This window comes from Apodemus sylvaticus, chromosome 6 (assembly GCF_947179515.1).
Source record: "Apodemus sylvaticus chromosome 6, mApoSyl1.1, whole genome shotgun sequence".
Taxonomy (NCBI): domain Eukaryota; kingdom Metazoa; phylum Chordata; class Mammalia; order Rodentia; family Muridae; genus Apodemus; species Apodemus sylvaticus.
In genome coordinates this window covers 65,530,240-65,550,806 of record NC_067477.1, presented here as the reverse complement: position 1 = coordinate 65,550,806, position 20,567 = coordinate 65,530,240, and the positions used below count along the sequence as shown (strand labels likewise).

General features: G+C 37.6%; 1 protein-coding gene and 1 pseudogene across 2 annotated transcripts in view; both read left to right on the top strand.

The window, feature by feature from the left end:
• Nucleotides 1-20,567, top strand: part of Mipol1 (mirror-image polydactyly 1) — a 272,162-nt gene that overhangs the window by 118,138 nt on the left and 133,457 nt on the right. The gene's annotated exons all lie outside the window — the stretch shown is intronic.
• On the top strand, nucleotides 6,241-7,670 carry LOC127687312 (transcription factor BTF3-like; annotated as a pseudogene).

Below are 20,567 nucleotides of genomic sequence, written 5' to 3'. Positions count from 1 at the left end.
TGAGTTCGAGGCCAGCCTGGTCTACAGAGTGAGTTCCAGGACAGCCAGAGCTACACAGAGAAACTCTGTCTCGAAAAACCAAATCCCCCCTGCCCCCAGAAAAAAGAAAGAAATGGTGTAGGTATTTTTTTCTTTTTGTTTTTTGGGTTTGTTTGTTTGTTTGTTTGTTTGTTTGTTTTGGATTTGGTTTTTTCAAAACAGGGTTTCTCTGTATAGCCCTGGCTGTCCTGGAGCTTACTCTGTAGACCAGGCTGGCCTCAAACTCAAAAATCTGCCTGCCTCTGCCTCCCAGAGTGCTGGGATTACAGGCATGTGCCACCACCGTCTGGCTTTTTTTTTTTTTTAATGTGTGTGTGTGTATGTATTAAGATGGTCTATGATGATCCATCAACTGTTTCAATGAACAATGGTTCTGCTTGGAGGGTGGCACAGACATTAGGTGAGGGTAAGATTCTGGTTCATTGGCTGTGGTGATTTTGAAAAGCATTCATCTCTGTAAAAGAGTAACTTATAAGGTTATCTTCTTCAAAATTGATGCAATAATTATGAATATCAAGCAAAACATTCAGTCATGCTCTTTGTTGTTTTCTTACAAGCCACGTCCCAAATTAATTGTCTATGTTTCTTTTGGATGTATAAATAATTTTGAAACATGTAAGCTGTTCTGAAAACCATAGTATAGTGTAAAATCACCAAATAAACAATCCTACTTATAGAGAGGCTGAGATAAGAGAAGCATGATTTCAAGACCATTATGTGGTACACAGCAAGACACTGTCATGTACAAACAAGCAGAAAGTGTATATGGTTGTACAATACTGGACATATCTCTCCAATTACCAAATTAGAGAGGCCACTGGGTGATGGACAACTAATTTCTAATTGCTCAAATTTTTGAATTTCAATCAATTAGTATGTGTTGGTATATTAATTTTCATATAGAGAGATAGATATTAAGGAAAAGTGATTGTTACTTCCTGTTATTTTTGTTGTTAGAGGTGGAATTATGTTTGTGTGGGTTTGTTGAAAGATTGCTTTCTTGCTTTTTCTAGGGCATAGTTTCCCTCCTTGTGTTGGTGTTTTCCATTTATTATCCTTTGTAGGTCTGGATTTGTGGAAAGATACTGTGTAAATTTGGTTTTGTCATAGAATATCTTGTTTTCTCCATCTATGATAATTGAGAGTTTTGCTGGGTAAGTAGCCTGGGCTGGCATTTCTGTTCTCTAAGGGTCTGTATTACATCTGCCCATGATCTCCTAGCTTTCATAGTCCCTGGTGAGAAGTCTGGTGTAATTCTGATAGGTCTGCCTTTGTATGTTACTTGACATTTTTCCCTTACTGCTTTTAATATTCTTTCTTGGTTTTGTGCATTTGGTGTTTTGATTATTATGTGACAGGAGGAATTTCTTTTCTGGTTCAGTCTATTTGGAGTTCTGTAGGCTTCTTGTATGTTCGTGAGCATCTCTTTAGGTTAGGGAAGTTTTCTTTTATAATTTTGGTGAAGATATTTACTAGGTTTTTAAGTTGGGAATCTTCACTGTCTTCTATACCTATTATCCTTAGGTTTGGTTTTCTCATTGTGCCCTGGATTTCCTGGATGTTTTGGGTTATGAGCTTTTTGCCTTTTGCATTTTCTTTGACTCTTGTGTAAATGTTTTTTATGGTATCTTCTGCACCTGAGATTCTCTCTTCTATCTCTTGTATTCTGTTGTTGAAGCTTGCATCTTTGACTCCTGATCCCTTTCTTAGGTTTTCTAGCTCCAGGGTTGTCTCATTTTGTCATTTCTTTATTGTTTCTAGTTCCATTTTTAGATCCTGGATGATTTTGTTCATTTCCTTGGCCTGTTTGATTGTGTTTTTCTGTAATTCTTTAATGTATTTTTGTGTTTCCTCTTTAAGGGCTTCTAGCTGTTTAACTGTGTTCTCCTGTATTCCTTTAAGGGAGTTATGTATGTCCTTCTTAAAGTCCTCTATCATCATTATGAGAAGTGATTTTTAGACCCAAATCTTGCTTTTCCTTTGTGATGTTGTATCCAGGACTTGCTATGGTGGAAGAATTGGATTCTAATGATGCCAAGTAACCTAGGTTTCTGTTGCTTATGTTTTTGTGCTTGCGCTTGCGCCCCCCCCCCCCCCCCACACACACACCATCTGGTTATCTCTAGTGCTACCTGCCCTTGCTATATCTGACTGGAGCCTGTTCTTTCTGTTGTCTCACTTGTGTCAGAACTCCTCAGAGTCATGCTATCTCTGGGATCCTGTGATTCTGAGATCCTGGGTGTGTCAGAGCTCCTGGGAGTCAAGCTGCTTCTGGGACCCTGAGATCCTAATGTGACCAAGCTCCTGGGATCCTGTAATCCTGGGATCCTGTGAACCTGGCTGTGTAAAAGAGCCTGGGAGTGGAGCGTCCTCTGGGTGATGTGGGACTGTCTACAGAGTTTGCACCCAAGGACTGCTCAGGGCACCGGCCCAGACAGGCCAGAAGGAACCGTGCTACTGGTGTGGTGGAGTTCCTCTGTGCCTGGGTCCCGCTATTCCCAGTCACTCCCTGTGTTGGGACAGATGTTGTTCCTTCCTCACCTCTGATCCTATGATCCTGGGCGTGTTAGAACGCCTGGGAGTGGAGCTTCCTCTGCGTGTTGTGGGACTGGATGCAGATTTTGTGCCCAAGGTCTACTCAGGACATCAGCCAAGACTATTCTGTAGATTTTTGCGTTTTGATATTATGTGGAAGGAGGATTTTCTCTATGGTTCAGCCTTATTGTTGTTCTATTAGCTTCTTGTATGTATATAGGTATCTCTTTCTTTAGGTTGGGACAGTTTCTGTTTCTGATTTTGTTAAGAATATTTTCTGGTCCTTGGAACTGGGACTTTCACCTTATTTTCTTCCTATCATTCATAAATTAAGTGTTTTCATGCTTTCCCAGATTTCTTGAATTTTTTTTTCTTCTTGCTCAGGCCTTGTTCATTCAGGGCATCGGGTTTCATTCTAGATGTTTATGAGACACCATGTGGTTGCTGGGAATTGAACTCAGGACCTCTGGAAGAGCAGTCAGTGCTCTTAACTGCTGAGCCATCTCATCAGCCCAAAGATTTATTTATTTACTATATATAAGTACACTGTAGCTGTCTTCAGACACACCAGAAGGGGGCATCAGATCACATTACCGATGGTTGTGAGCCACCATGTGGTTGCTGGGAATTGAACTCAGGACCTCTGGAAGAGCAGTCGGTGTTCTTAACCACTGAGCCATCTCTACAATCCTTCTTGTATGTTTTGTGTCAGAAATTTTTAGATTTAATATTTTCTTTGACTAATGTATCAGTTTCTTCTATTGTATCGTCTACACCTGAGAATTTCTCTTCCATCTCCTGTATTCTGTTATCCCTGTTCTCTTCCCTAGGCTTCCCATCTCCAGGATGCCCTCAGTTTGTCTGTTCTTTTCTGCTTCTATTTCCATTTTCAGGTCTTAAACAATTCTATTAATTTCCTTCCCCTGTCTATTTGTATCTTCCTGTATTTCATTAAAGGATTTATTTCTACTTTAAATGCCTCTCCCTGTTTGATAGTAATTTTTTGTGTTTCTTTTTTTTAATTGGATTTTATTTATTTATATTTCAAATGTTATCCCCTTTCCTGTTTTCCCCTCCAGAAGCCCGCTATCCTACCCCCCTCCACTCACCCACTCCTGCTTCCCTGTCCTGGCATTCCCCTGCACTTGACATTGAGCCTTCACAGGACCAAGCACCTCTCCTCCCACTGATGCCCAACAAGGCCGTCCTTGGCTACATATACAGCTGGAGCCCTGGGTCCCTCCATGCGAATTCTTTGGTTGGTGGTGTAGTCCCTGGAAGCTCTGGGGTGTCTGGTTTGTTGATATTGTTGTTCTTCCCATGGGGTTGCCAACCCTTCAGGTCCTTCAGTCCTTTCTCTAACTCCTCCATTGGGTACCCCATGCTCAGTCCAGTGGTTGGCAGCAAGCATCCGCCTTTGTATTTGTCAGACCCTGGCAGAGCCTCTCAGGAGACAGCTATATCAGGCTTCTGTCCACAAGCACTTCTTGGCTTACCCAATAGTGTCCGGATTAGGCATTTATTCATTTCCTCTTTAAAGGTCTCTATCTTTATAAGATTGGATTTAAGGTCATTTTCTTGTGTTTGGCTGGGTTAGGATATCCATTGCTTGCTGTAGTAGGGTAGCTGTGCTCTGAAGGTATCATATTGCCCTGGCTTTTGTTGATTGTGTTCTTTCATGGGTCTTTAGCCCTCTGCATGGCTTTAATCCCTGGATGTTCCTATTGTAGTAGGTATTGGGAGGGGGCCTAACGACAGTGTTCCTGGTGTGGAAAGCCCCAGATGGGTGTCCTCGGTCTGTATGGTTCCAAATCAGCAGGTCTGGTGAGGGTAGGTGAAGAGGTGGTAGAAGAGTAGGGCTCCAGCGGGGATAGCAAGCTGCTTAGGGGGCAGGGAAGATGGGTGCTGGAATGGAATCTAACATGTATGCTTCAGGATCAGCAGGTCTGTTATAGGTAGATGGAAAGGTGGCGGATGATGGAAGGTCAGCTGGGATTGGCAAGCACTTCAGGGCAGCTGCAGGTAAATTTTATTCTATTTTTTCACATGTTAGTACTATTCCATTGTATTAATGTGCTACCTCTTCATTACTCATCTGTTGAAAGTCATCTAGGTCATTTCCAGTTTTTGGCTATTATGAATAGAGCTGCTATACACATGGTTAAGAAAGTATCTCTGTCACAGGATGTACTGGCTGGTTTTGTGTGTCCTCTTGACAACAGACTGGAGTTCTCACAGACAAGGAGTTTCAATTGGGGAAGTGCCTCCATGAGATCCAGCTGTGGGGCATTTTCTCAATTAGTGATCAAGTGGGAAGGGCCCCTTGTGGGTGGTGCCATCACTGGGCTGGTATTCTTGGGTTCTATAAGAGCGCAGGCTGAGCAAGCCAGTAAGGAACATCCCTCCATGGCCTCCACATCAGCTCCTGCTTTCTGACCTGCTTGAGTTCCAGTCCTGACTTCCTTTGGTGATGAAGAGCAGCATGGAAGTGTAAGCTCAATAAACCCTTTCCTCTCCAACTTGTTTCTTGGTCATAATGTTTGTACAGGAATAGAAACCCTGACTAAGACACAGGATAAAGTGTCTTTGGGGTATATATCCAAGAGTGGTATAGCTGGATCTAGTGGCAGACTGATACCCACCTTGTGAGGAACAGCTGAACTGATTTTCATAGTGTCTCTACAAGTTTTCATTCTGATCAGGAATGGTTGAGTATGTCCTTTTCTCTACATCCTTACCAGTATGTGCTGTCATTCTTTAAAATTAATCTTAGCCATCTGAGGAGTGTATGACAAAATTTTAAAATAGTTAGGGAACACTAACATACTCTGTGGAGAAAAAAAGAAATCTCATAATTTGGTTGGTATGGTGGTTGATAGTTTGGAGAAGGTATGTGAGAGAAGTTGGAAGTTAATATAATCAAAATACATTACATGAAATTCTCAAAGGATTAATGAACATATTATTAATAAAAGAAGAAACTACATGGATATTTAAATTCAAATCCACAGCATTCAGATTTCACCAGTTTTTAATTAATGTCTTGGTATTGCTCCAGGACCTGTCCTTGGTACCAGATTGCATTCATTGTTTCTACCCAGTCTCTTCTGCGCTGTGATGATTCCCTGATCTTCCATTTCTTTGAGAAGTTTTGCATGGTGTTTTGTAAAATATCTTTAAATTATTCCTATTTTATCATAATTTAGATGTTGAGTTTTGTATAAATACCAAATTTATATCTCTTCACTTTTAAAGCTATTTAAATATTTCTGCATTTTTAGCCTCATTGCTCCTACATAATTCCAGAAAACCTTTAGTCTCATTCTTAATATACTGAACATTGTCATACTCAATTATAATTTCATACATTTGATAATTTATATTTCAAATCAGTGCTAGTCATTTACTTATACCATACTCTTATTTATAACAAATTCTTTACACATACACACACACACACAAACACACACACACATATATATATATATATATATGTATATATACATATATATATATATATATGTATAATTTCTAACCAATCATAGAAAACCCTTAATTCGCTCTAGCTGCCATCTTGTGTCCCCGTGTGTATGCACGCCTTATATCAGCTGGTCTGCCTGAGACTCCCTGAGCGTGAACCTTTGTTCCCCTGCGCAGCCCCATTTCTACCCTGACAAGCTGAAAGAAATATTCATGAACCAGGAAAAACTCGCCAAACTGCAGGCACAAGTGTGCACTGGTGAGAAAGGAACAGCTGGTGGTAGAAAGAAGGTGATTCACTGTCACAGCAGACGATAGAAAACTGCAGTTCTCCTTAAAGAATTTATGGGTAAACAGTATCTCTAGTATTGAAGAGGTGAACCTGTTTACAAACCAAGGACCAGTGATCCATCTTAACAGCTAAAGTTCAAGCGTCTCTGGCAGCAAACATCTTCGCCATTACAGGCCACCCGCTGCTGAGACAAAGCTGCGGACAGAAATGCTTCCCGGCATCCTCAACCAGCATGGTGCAGACAGTCTGACTAGTGTGAGGAGACTGGCTGATGCTCTGCCCGAACCATCTGTGGACGGAAGATAGTGATGAAGTTCCAGATCTGGTGGAGAATTTTGATGAGGCTTCTAAGAACAAGGCAAACTAAGTGAAGCAACTTCTGAAGAAGGTGACACTTGGAGAAGTTACAGGAGCTGCAATTTTATATCATGACTGCTTTTGAAATTTTTTTCTTTTATTTGATATATTTTTTATTTACATTTCAAATGATTTCCTCTTTCTTGGCTCCCCACTCCCCGAAAGTCCCATAAGCCCTCTTCCCTCCCCGTGTTCCCCCATGTCCCCCTTCCCACTTCCCTGTTCTGGTATTGCCCTATACTGCTGCACTGAGCCTTTCCAGAACCAGGGGCCACTCCTCCGTTCTTCTTGGACATCATTTGATATGTGGATTATGATTTGGATAATCCAAGTTTCTAGGCTAATATCCACTTATCAGTTAATGCATACCATGATTGATCTTTTGAGACTGGGTTACCTCACTTAGTATGATGTTCTCCAGCTCCATCCATTTGTCTAAGAATTTCATGAATTCAGTATTACATGCTGGAGAATCCGCTTGGTATATGCCCAGGAGTGGTATAGCAGGGTCCTCTGGAAGTGCCGTGCCCAATTTTCTGAGGAACCGCCAGACTGATTTCCAGAATGGTTGTACCAATTTGCAACCCCACCAGCAGTGGAGGAGTGTTCCTTTTTCTCCACATCCTCGCCAACACCTGTTTTCTCCTGAGTTTGTGATCTTAGCCATTCAGATTGGTGTGAGGTGAAATCTCAGGGTTGTTTTGATTTGCATTTCCCTAATGACTAATGATGCTGAACATTTTTTAAGATGCTTCTCAGCCATCCGAAGTTCTTCAGGTGAAAATTCTTTGTTTAGCTCTGTACACCATTTTTTAATAGGGATATTTGGTTTTCTGGGGTCTAACTTCTTGAGTTCTTTGTATGTCTTGGATATTAGCCCTCTGTCGGATGTAGGGTTGGTGAAGATCTTTTCCCAATTAGTTGGTTGCCGATTTGTCCTTTTGATGGTGCCCTTTGCCTTACAGAAACTTTTTATGAGGTCTTTTATAATTTTAAAATTATAAACTTTTTATAATTTTATGAGGTCCCATTTGTCAATTCTTGATCTTAGAGCATCTATATCTCTTATATTTTTAAGCCCATGCCCCTATGCAGCTCTCCTTAGTTTTCACTTATACCTAATTCATTCTTTGTGGCAAATTAAGCTGAAGAAGCCTGGGAATAGAGTTTGGAAAAGGTTAATAATAAATGGTTAATAAAGGGTTAAGTTCAAAACAAAACAAACCTTTAAACTTTGGAAGGATAATTGGTGTTTATAATTAACTATTTATTTGATCCATAAGGCATCTTAAATACCAACTCTTTTTCCTTCTTCGTCATTTGGTTAGTTCATGCTTGTATGTTAAATAAATTGTTGAAATATCTGAACTTAAAAGATAACAGCTGTAACGTCCATTTCTCCAGATGCTTTTGTTGCATCCTTCACTTTATCATTCCGTATAATTTAGTCCATTTTCTGTTGCTGAAACAAAAAGTATGAAGCTGCGTACGTAATCAGAAAGAGATGTCTACTTAATGTATTGCTTTGTAGACTGCAAATTCAAGGTTGGATGACCTCATCTTTTGAGTAGTGGAAGTACTTTATGGAAAAGCACATTTAGTTAGACAAGAAGTTTGAGAGATTCATGTGCCAGCTTTGCCCTTTCTAATAGAATCTGATAGATGTCCCACAGTCCCACAAAGATAGATATGTTAATCTTTTCCAATAACAGTTCACTAAATGACTTTAAAAACTTTGATTCTCTCTTAGAAGTTCTATCCTTCCCAACACTGCCATGTTGTAGACCAAAGTTCCTTTAGAAACACTTGGCCCATAACCAAACCATTGTACCTCATTAATAAAGCATTCGGTTTGTGACACTATTGTGGATGCTGTCTTCTGAGAGGCTCTGCCAGATCTTGACCAATATAGATGTGTATGCTCACAGCCAACCACTGGACTGAGCACAGGGACCCCAGTAGAGGAGTTAGGGGAAGGACTGAAGAGATGAAGGAGCCTTATCTGGCATCAATGGGAAGGGTGGCCCTTGGTCCTGTGAAGGCTTGATGCCCAGTGTAGAGGAATGGTAGGGTGGTGAGGTGGGAGTGGGTAGGTGGGGGGAGCACCCTATAGAAGCAGGGTAAGGGGGGATAGGGGATTTGCAGAGGGGAAACTGGAAAATGGATAATATTTCTAATGTAAATAAATAAAATATCCAATATTTAAAATAATATGTAAGGATTTTTGCAGATTCAAATATTTAAGAACTTGGTAGAACTCTGGAGATAAAGATAAACCAAACTACTAAATTAAGGAATTTATCAGTGATAATTTTCAGTTTATCTCCATGTACATTTTCTCTATATGTCTAGTTATTGGTGCTCATATAAGTTTCAAAATTTCACAGATAAATTGTATCAAATATATTCAAATATCCATGTTATTGATTGTTTCCTTAGTAGTTTGCTAGTGGTGCTAAGAGATACAGCTAGGACCATGTTAGACATATATAACCAGCAACGGAATTATAATATCTGGTGGAGATTTTTAGCATTAATATTAGCTAATTTAACATGTAGCTCATTCTTTCCTTGGGATGTAGAAACATTAGGTTAGATTTAGGTTAGTTTTTACTTACAAAGGCAGGCTTGGCATATGGAAGCTTGGGCTTTGCTGTCATTTGAATGCCATTTGAATGTCAATTGAATACTTGTCTACCAGATCTCATGATGAAACTCAGTATGGCGGTGTTGCTAAGGGACTTTGTGGATATTGTTTTATTACAGATGACACCCAATAGAAAAATTAGTGCCATCAAATAAGAATGGTCAATGTTTCCAGCACTAGGGTTGATAATAATAGAAGCTCAGATTCACCCAAGTTTGGCTTCTTCAGTACTGTCTTTTTTTCTTTCACAAATGCCTGGTAGACTTTTGCCTTTCCACCATGCTTAGACTCAACGAGAGATCCTTAGCAAAGGTTAAAAGGACTCTCCTTCCTAATCTTGCACTCTAGACTCTATAACTGTGAGTAAAGGAAATCTTTTTCTCATAAACTAACTAGTTTTGTGTGTTTTGTTACTGGTTTAGGGAATGGACTTAAATGGGCTTCACTCAATATTTGTAGTTTATGGAATATTCTTTGTAGGTTTTCATTAATTGGGTCCCAGGTGGAACCTTAGTTGGTAGCTGAGAGTCCAGACCTTGAGACATGAATAAATAAGAGTAATTAAAGAAATTCAGCCAAGCAGTCCACTAGCCAGATTTGTAGAGAGATTTCTTTCTCTCCATAAGCCCAAGCTCTCACAGTGCACCTTGCTTCAGCTCCAGCAAACCCAGTTTCCACTTTTCCAGAAGTGGAACAGAACTCTAGGAAGACATTTATCACTGTGGAAGGCACACTGACCTGCTGTTTTGTGGACCTGTTTTGGCTTTATGCACAGTTATCCCTGTCACTGCACATAATTCAGTCTTCCCTCTGCTCTTCGGTTCAAGACCAGTTTAAATATTTCTTCCATAACATTTCTTTTAGGAAGCGATGCTGTCCCTTTTTCTTGTACTGCATTTTGGACCCTGTTACAGCATTTGCCATACTGTGCTATAATTAGGTAATTTTATGGTTATCATATTTTTCTATCATGAAGACAGGAACTCTTTTTGTGTGTTTTGTCTGTGATAGGCCTGTGACATAATAGCTACTAAATATGTATCTGCTGAATTGATGAACCATTGAGCTTATTAATTTTATTAGACTGATGCATAAATGGACAGTTTTCAATCAGTTTCAAAGTGTTGTAAATCAAAGTGTTGAAATATTATCCATCTGTTCATGTTCTACAGAGTGCCAGTTATGTGCCTTTGTCGGGTCTTGGCAATAATCCCACGGTCATCACCATCCAATGATAAAGAGCTCTGACTCTTGTAGAATTTATAATGTTGTAATGAGATATTAAAAATGAGCAAATAAAAGTATTATTAGGTAGTGGTGTAATTAAAACAAAAAGGTAATGGGGAAGGACTGTGGTTGGTGGTGGAATTAATGTGGTGATCAAAGCAGGACTCTGTAAGGTAAATAGATGTATTATGTTTTGAAAAGAAGATGATTGGGACCGGAGAGATGACTCAGTGGTTAAGAACACTAACTACTCTTCCGAAGGTCCTCAGTTCAAATCCCAACAACCACATGGTGGCTCACAACCATCTGTAACAATATCTGATGCCCTCTTCTGGGGTGTCTGAGGACAGCTACAGTGTAGTTATATATAACCATGAATAAATCTTTGGGCAGGAGCAAGCAGCGCCAGAGCAAGCAGAGGTCCTGATTTCAATTCCCAGCAACCACATGATGTACTATCTGTACAGCTACAGTGTAGTCATATACGTAAAATAAATAATTTTTTAAAAATGAAATAGAGAAAGATGATTGAGCCATGCAAAAATCCGTAGAGAATGCATCCTTCAGAAAGGAAGTAATCAGCAGTACCATTTGAAGCAGCTAGTGTGTTTACATTTATAGTTTTATATTTTGAATTTATATTCAATTTTAAATTTATTTCATGTGAATTATTGTAAGGCAGGATTTCATTGGAAGGTGAAGGAATAAAGACATAGGCAGGGACAGATCTGAATTTTCCTGTAAGTAGATCTCATCATCAGGAGAAATAGTGTTTAAACTAGAAACAAGAAAGTATTGGGCTAGTCTCATTAAAGATAGGATGCATTGTGTTTTTCTTAGGTGAGCAAACCCAGATCTAGAAAAGGGAACCCATTCAGAAAAGGTTTTGAAAACTCTATAAATTGAACTTTGTAAATGGGTTGGATATGGGCAGAAGAGAACAGAAAGACATGGCTGACCTTCATTATTTGGTGTCAGACACTGTTGCTATTTGCTGTTGTGGAAAGTTGTTTTGGGGGAGGATAAAAATATTTAGTAAGATAAAGTAATACTGACCAAGGAGTCGTCTGTTGTGCCTTCAGCATGCAGTTAATGAAGTCTGTGATACTTTACATCTGGGTCTCGCTGTTCCACTTAGTTCTTATGTCCTGTTATGCTATTTCTTCATGTGAATAGTAGTTGGTTTGACACAGAACCACATAATTTAAAGTTGTAATGGAACCATGTAGGAAGTCAGGTTATTCTGTGCATAGATCCATCTCTGTTGCATTGATGTAATTTCTTTATTTCTGAAATATGCTCTGTACCTCTGACAGTATTTTTCTGTCTCAGTTTATGATAGTGCAATAATCTCGCATTACCTTTTCCCCAGCATTTCATTAGCTATAAAACATTCTTCACCACACCATTTTCCACTAAAATAAAAAAAACCCACCTGGATGATATTTAATAGGAATTGAGATGAGCTAAAGGAATATTGGTAATTTAGAATAATGAATCTTCCAGGTGATTCACTTTTTCATTAAAACTATTTCTTTTCACACATTGATTTAGATATATCCCACAGAACTTTGCCATGTGACATGATGCTTTCAATTATTTTCTTTATTTTTACACATAGGTTTAAATTTTCTGTTCCTATGTCTTTAAAAGAGTTCCAGTAAAACAGGTAGATAGTGATTATGTACTTCATATCATTTCTAAAGCCATGTCAATAGTCATGGCATATTTAATACCCAACAGTATCAGTAACTAAAATTATTTCTCTGAAGATCAGCATTGTCAATCTCATCAACACTGTTTGTAAGAGTACTATAAGGAGCTTTAGGAGCTTACATTTTCAGTGTTGTTATTTAGTGTGGTGGCAAACTGGTCCTGCCTTCCAGAACAGGCCCTGTTCTGAGTGCAAGAGGTGAAAAGCGAACCTGGCAAGACTGCAGGGGGTGTGGCTGTAGACTGTGAACTCATGTCGAGAACATCTGATGCTAAGAGTGACTAAATACTGCAGAATTGGGGCGGAGTGGATGGGTGGGTGGGAGGCGGACCCTCATAGAGGCAAAGGGAAGGGGATAGACGGGATGGGAGAGTTGTGGAGGGGTAACCTGGAAGGGGGACATCATTTGAGATGTAAACAAATGGAATGATTAATTTAAAAAAGTATAAAAATAAATAAAAATGAAAAATAAAGCCTTATGCTGGTTTCACTTTTCCAAAGATGGTATTTTGGAAAGGGCACTGAAATGTATAGTAGGAGTCTGAAGAAACTACTTGACGGCTTTCATAAAACCATTTACAAAATTAAAATTGGCCTTGTTTATTCAGTCTCTGTTATGGGAAAAATTTCACTTAATATCTTAATGTATTAGACAGACACAGGTATTAAATTAAGTAATACCTTATTAAGGCAAATAGTTATTTTAAAATGTCATCTGCTTCTGCAAATAATCCAGAGGAATGCAGATCTATCAAGCAATATACTTGTCTTTAGTCTTAAGAACTGGATGCTTCAACACAAACCTTGCATTCTCAAGGCTTTCTAGCTTGTGGAAAGGACTTTGGCTATGCTCATACATTTGCATACAGGTTTGTTTGATTAATTGCTACTTGACTTATCTATCATAATGCTAAGCTTTGGGATCATAAAAGATCAGACTGCCAAACCTCTTCCTGGAATTAATTTAAATATTTAATGTCAAAACCTTGGAAAGATTCAGAGGAAACTGGTTTCTTTTGTTACTAATAGACTGTTTTAATATGTTCCCTTAAAAAACAAAAGTTACATATTAATCCATTCTTCTAATCTCTCCGTGTATAGTGAAAGTTGTGACAATATTAGTAAGATAAAATGAATTTATGTAAAAATATATGTATTTAAATTTTATTCCATTTAAAATTTCTGATTAGTATATAACTCATAAATATGTAAAGGAAATTGAGTATATTCAAAGTTTTTTTTAAATTATCATTGAAATATCAAAGTATTTTAATTTTTAGTATCTGATTTTATTTATTCACCATGTTTATTTTTGATAAAATTTACAGACACAAATAAAACATGGAATTATTAAATGGGCAGTTTGATGCTTATACTCATAGCACCACATCCCTATGAGTACCTAGAACACTTCTGACTTAATATTCTAAGGTTTCTATTGTTTATCCTTTTCCATTATCCTTGCTCAATCCAGAGAGCTTCTCTGATGTGTTTAAACTACAGATTTGCTTTGTATTTATAGAACTTCATGTACACAGAATCATTTGGTTGGCAAAACATTTGTGTATTCATTTTTCCATAAGTTTATCCATTTTATTAGAAAGTAACATTGTTCATTGTTTAATGTTACATTTGCATTCAATCTTTTGCAAATGCTCATTCTAATCATTCCAGTTATTACTCTGTAAAATAGCTACGACAGTTCCCATACAAAGATTTGTTTGTATGTATGCATATTTTCTTTTCCTTGGTCAAATCCCTGAGTCATAAAAGAGAAATATACTCATTTAAATAAAATATACATTTTTCATAAAAAAAAAGCCTTCATTATTTTATACTCAGTAATGGAAGTTCAACTTCCCTCCACATATACTAACCAGGGCTGTTAGTCACAGTCATTTTAGTACATGTGCAGTGACAAATGATGTTGAGCACTTTATATATTTGCTGTCCAGTAGTCATGCTTTTCTCTTTGAAATAAAGAGAAAGATTCTTCAAATTAAAGATTATTTAAATCTTTTACCAATTTTCAATTTGGCAATTTGCTTTTTATTGTTGGTTTATTGAACATTATGGATTCTGAATGAATTATGTATATCAACCATACTTTCTCCTAGAGTTGTTATTTACCTGTTCATTTTATTTATTAAAAATATTTTAACCTTATTTTTATTGTATGCATGTGGGTGTTTTGCCTGCACGTATGTCCATATATCACATGCATGCAGTACCCTCAGAAATCATTATAGGGCATTGACTTCACTTGGCCCCATGTTACAGATGATTGTGAGCTGCCATGTAGGTCCTGGGAGCTAAATGTGTATCATCTGGAAAAGTGACAGTGTTCTTATTGCTGAGCCATCTCCCCGGGGTAGAAGTTTTTGATTTTAGTGGTCAAATCTAACTACTCATGTGTTTGTTAATGAAAAAATATTTACTTACTTCAAGAGTCCAAATATATTCTCCTATACGTTCGTTCTTCTTTGAAGTTGATTTAATCTTTATTTTTGTGATTTATTTTTAACATGTTTGACAAATGAATATCTTGTTCTAGCATCATCAATGGAAAGATTTTTTTCCCTACTAAATGACTCCGGTGATATTTTCTGACAATTATTTGTCCTTGTTTACTGTGCCTGTGTCAGCATATGTTATTTTACTTTAGTGGTTCTTTGTCTGCTCCTGTTTCAGTGTCACACTGATATGATAACTGTGAACTTTGTAGTCAGGTATTTCAAGTCCTTCAGCTTCACTTTATTAAGGCTTGAGTTAGTTATTCTATTTGAATTTCCTATAAATATTATATTTAGATCTTTTCAACATCCAAACAATTTCTGGTAAGATTTTGATTGAGATTGTGTTAGATCCGTGGGCAAAGGGAGCCAGAAGAGATTGATGAGAACATGGGAGAACCAAGTAAACTCCAGAGCCTCCTTGTCCTACAGCATTTGCTGTGAAGTGAGTTTCTCGATCAGAAGCAATGCTCTCTGAGATGCCATGGCTGTAGATAGGATATCCTGTGATTTCACAGGAATCATTTTGGGGGAGTATGTGTTCAGGAAAGGCAGTATATGTCCATAGGGAGTGTTCTAGCAATAACACAATATGCTGCTTTCCATAATAACTATGGTCTAATATAACAACCTGCCATTATTTTCTTACTTTTATCATCCATAAAAAAATATATCTTAATAGTGTTTTTATTATTCTATAAGAACATTACACAATATAGCTTGATCATATTTGTTTCCATCCCAGATCCTCTTCCACTGCTGCACCAAACCAACTTTATATTCTTTCTCTTAAAAGAGAGAGAAAGAGAGAGGGGGAGAGAGAGGGAGGGAAGGGGGAGAGAGGGAAGTAGGGAGGGAGGGAAGGGGGAGAGAGGGAAGTAGGGAGGGAGGGAGGGGGAGGGGAGAGAGGAGGGAGAAAGGGAGAGAGAGAGAGAGAGAGAGAGAGAGAGGGAGGGAGAGGGAGGGAGAGGGAGAGGGAGAGGGAGAAAGAGAAAAATAAAGTTTAATATCCATTGTTTGGTTGACTGATTACTAAGTCCAGGACCTGTCCTGGGACATGGTTGATACATCTAGTGTCACTCCTTTGAAAAACACTGAATTTTTTTTCATTCTCCCAACAGCTATCAATTACAAATAGCTTCTAGGAGCAGGACTTTGTCCACTTCTCTTGTTTCTGAGACTTTTTCTGGTTAGAGCTTGTACATGCTGTCAGTCTTTGTGTTCATATGCTGCATATGCCCTTTTGTGTATGGAAAAGTTTGTTTCCTTTAAATCATCCATCACTTCTGGCCCCTAGAGTCTTTCCTCCCTTGCTTCTGCAGAGATCCATGAGCTCTAAATGGAAAGGTGTTATTGACATCCCATTTAGGACTGCGCATTGTTTAATCCCTTATTCTTTGCATGAATGGTAGGTTTCTGTGTTAATTACTATCTACTGCAAGAAACTTTTCTGTTGAGGGTTACATAATGCACTTATCTATGGGTATAGCCATTTATTTCTATGTCCATTTAGCAGAATAACAATAATAAGCTTCCCAAACGGGCCATGACCTATCCACTCATTTGCAAGGTCATCTTGACAGTGTGGATTTCAATGAAGTGGGCCTTAAGTCTAATCAAAAACTGTTTGCTTGCTCATATAACATTTGTTCCATCTAATGAAACAAGGCTTAAATCCAACTTTTGAAAGTGGTTGTTTGCTTACTTAACATTTGTGCCACTACTGTCCCAGTGGCCATGTCTTACAGGCACATTATCACTGTTGCTCATACAGTTCAGAACTGGATGATATTCAACTCTAATTTTCTTCTGCAGTATTGAGTATAGCATTTCAAGTTCTTTGACTATTAGCCAATAGAGTGAAATTTCAATTTGAGAACCAAACAGGCTTTGATTCATGATGTGAACAAAACTTCTATGGGGTTTTAGGTAGGTATCTAGTTAGTCATAAATGGCTTAGCATGAAGCTGGAAAAATGTAGATCAACCCAGGAGTAGTATTTTAAAAGTTGTATAATGGATTCCTGCCCACCTTGACTGTACGAATGTGGTGCAGCAATAGAACTGTGGATAAGAAACGTTCATAGGAAATAAATACAAATAGAGATGGCATTAGTAATGACAAGTTCAAATCACTAGGAAACTCTGAAAGGATTTATAATCTCATGGAGGAGAATTTTCATAAGCATAGAAATTTTGTAGAAAAATCAGTTCTAGTGAACTATAGCCCCAGTGTTTTTTTTTTTTTTTTCCAGAACTTAGAGCTTAGAACTTTTAACACTATGAATTATCAGATGTTGCCTATTAGTCTGCCAAAGTGCAGTGATTTATTTTAGGATATTGCAATTACATCTTTGAGAGTTTCATGTAGGTATTGTGATCATGTTTTATCTCCTCCAACTCCAACCTCAAAGGCCCACTCCCACAGTCCCACTTACCCAACTTCATATTTATTCCCCTTTCAAATTAATTGAGTTCATTTTGTTTTAACCAACTACCAACTTTTCCTGGGTGTGGGTTCTGCTCTGGAGTATGGTCCAGGGAGTCACACCACTGAAGAAAACTGTGTCTTCCTCTCCTAGCAGCTAGCAAAGTCTAACGGCATGTTTGGGTCTTCCTACCTACCTTCCCCATCCTTGTTGGGATTTATATAATATAACTTATAAGCTGTACATTAAATTTGAGCTATAATAATCTTGATATTTAAATTACCTTACCTTTTTGTTTGAGGAGTGACGATGGCTATTCTCAAAGAGAATGACTTTTTATATAAGATGCAACTGATTGTTAGTTACCGAGGTTTTTGCAAAAAGTTTTTAGTTTTTCTATCATTGTAATCTTAGAACTCAGAGTGGCTTCTGCTAGGATTTAACAATGTTTGGGCAAGAGATTTTATGAAAAGAGAATTAACAATGAGCACGTAAGTAATTGACAGCTCTATGGAGATTTCAACATTCCTTATGGCAAACAAACAAAGTTTGCAAACCAGAATGAAGCCTCAGTGGTTCCAAGAATGCCATAACTGAAGAGGGGCTTAATAAAGAATTAAAGTGTGGCCAGCATCCAGGGAGCACTAATACCACACTCAGCTCTTGTTGTACAACAGAACACGAAGCTTCACTGTCCATTTGTGCAGCAACTGCCAACTTTGCATTAAGTTGGACTATTGTTTATGTTTATAAATGCATGTATGTTTATGTAAGAAGCAACTCATTACAATGGTGTTATTTACTGAGTTTTGTTTTCCTGACCATCGGCTAACTGCAGAGTTCAGCAGCACAAGGTGCATAAAAAGGAATCAGAACACTACATCCATCTAGCTGCACCAGCTAGAGAACTAAAGTGATCACCTTAGAAATAAATGCCTTTGCAGCATGGAAGAGATTATAGAAAATTAATAAGCTTCATCAAACCTCATTTATGTGATAATTTCATAATTATCTTTATTTTAATCATTTCAGTTATAAAATATTGTTCTTCATTTTAATTACTTTCTGATTATTCATATTAGACTACAGAAATGTAATACTTTTATGATGATTTAGTATCAAAATGAAAAATTCAGAACAGTTCTGGAATTTTTACATTTATTATTGAACTTAAGGAGGAACTATTATTAAGGAAATTCTACTTTCAATCAAACTCATGTAATTAGAATCTCAAGTCCATTTAGATAACAAACAGTTTTAAAGGCCTGTCCTAAGCATCTGAAACCTGGGAAATGCCAACCCAGGGCTTCCAAGTCTTATACAGATATGAGATTCACTGTGGCATTTTCATATGTGTGTATTTCAGATGTTCTTTGGTGATATGCATTTCCTGAACTTACATTTTTCTATTTTGTTTTTAAGTATTTTTAGTTTGTTCTTTGAAAATGTCCTGCATATACAGTTCATCTTGATGATATTCATCTCCTATTCCCACCAACTTCCTCTAGATCTTTCCATACTTCCCCAGACTTCATGTCCACATAAATAAGTATATATACTAGTCATAATATTAAAACATAATATAAATATATTTATAATATAAAGCTAAGTACTAATATAAAACAAAATATAAATTTATAACTATAATATATAGCTATAATATAAAAAACTAAATAGAAATATAGATATATTAAATGCATATTTATTATATTCTTTTTGTTTTGATTGGTGGCTAATCTCAAGGAGAGTGACTTTTTACATAAAATATATACATGTAAATATAACCCACTGAGTCTAATTAGTGTTGTCCATATGTGGGTGTGGGACCATTCAATGAAACATGTTACCCTCCTGCAGTAGCACAGGGCATTTTCCTGAAGAAGAATGATTCTTCTCAGCCGACTTCAGTTACCAGTAGCTCCTCAGCCAGATATTGGGCCTTGAAAGCCTCTCCCCCAGCTTGTGCTGGAACTTTGATTAGCCTGATCTTGTGAACTTCCTGCTAAATTCACATATGCAGCATTCATGTCATGCACAGGAGGCAGTATTTGACAGCCTGCCTCCCCGTCTTCACTCTCCTGTGACCCTTCTTGTTCTCTCCTCCCTTTGCACACTCCATTTACTCTTTCTTATCAGAAGTCAGTTTCTAATTATATTGTGATAGATGTATAGTCATAGGTTCCAGTAACTTTACAGTTATTAATATAATCAATTAGTCATACATGAATGTGGATAGAATGAATAACATTATGAATACAGCTTACAAAATAAAATGAAAAATATTTCATGATCATATTAATTATATTGATACCCTCTAATAATTTTACTAATAATAGCAATGCTTACTAATCCTTTTGTTTCATGCTGTTTCCAGAATAATTTAATACTTTAAAATGACCACAGTTACTTTATTTGTTATTAAACTCTTTTTTACTTACTTTCACATGATAGATGTCTGTGTGTGTGTGTGTGTGTGTGTGTGTGTGTATACCTTTGTATAACTACTTATAAACATATTTTTGTTTGGCATATCGTATGTTGTCTAGTGAGTGCTCTGTTAATATTGCTTGAACAATTTGATTATATTTTATGTACATATAAACCAGTAGTATCTTATTTACTGTTCTAGTATAGGCAGTTCTCATAAAGGAAAGCATTAATTGAGGACTTATAGTTTCACAGGTTAGTCCATTATCATCATGCGTGGAGCATGGCGGCATGCAGGTAGGCATTTGACAGAAAAATAATATATCTAGCTCTACAAGAAGCAGGAAGAGAGAATGCCCATGAGACAGGCTGTGGGTTTTAAGACCTCAAAGCCTGTCCCCAGTGACACACTTCTTCCAACAAGGCTACACCTATTTCAACAAATCCATACCTACTCCTCATCCCTCTCAAAAGGTGCCTCTCCCTGGTGACTGTGCATTCAAATATATGAGCATATGGGTAATATTCTTATTCAAACCACCACACTCCACTCTCCATCCTCCATAGCCATAGCATTTTGCAAAAGTGCATTCAGTCCAAGATCCCCATAGTCTATCATAGTCTCAGGACTATTTAAAAAGACTTTAGTTTAGTCTTCTGAGACTCTTGGCAGTCTCTTAACTATAACCACCTGTAAAATCAAAATCAAAATGTGATCACGTACTTCCAACATTCTGTGGCACAGAGTATACATTGCTATTCCAAAGGGAGGAAAGGGAGCATAGCGAGGAAATACTGGACCAAACCAAGTCTGAAACCTAACAGGGAAAACTAAACTCTGTATCTCCATGACTGATGTGATAGGGCTCTTCAAATCCTCCAACTCCTTTCAGCTTTGTTGACTTCAC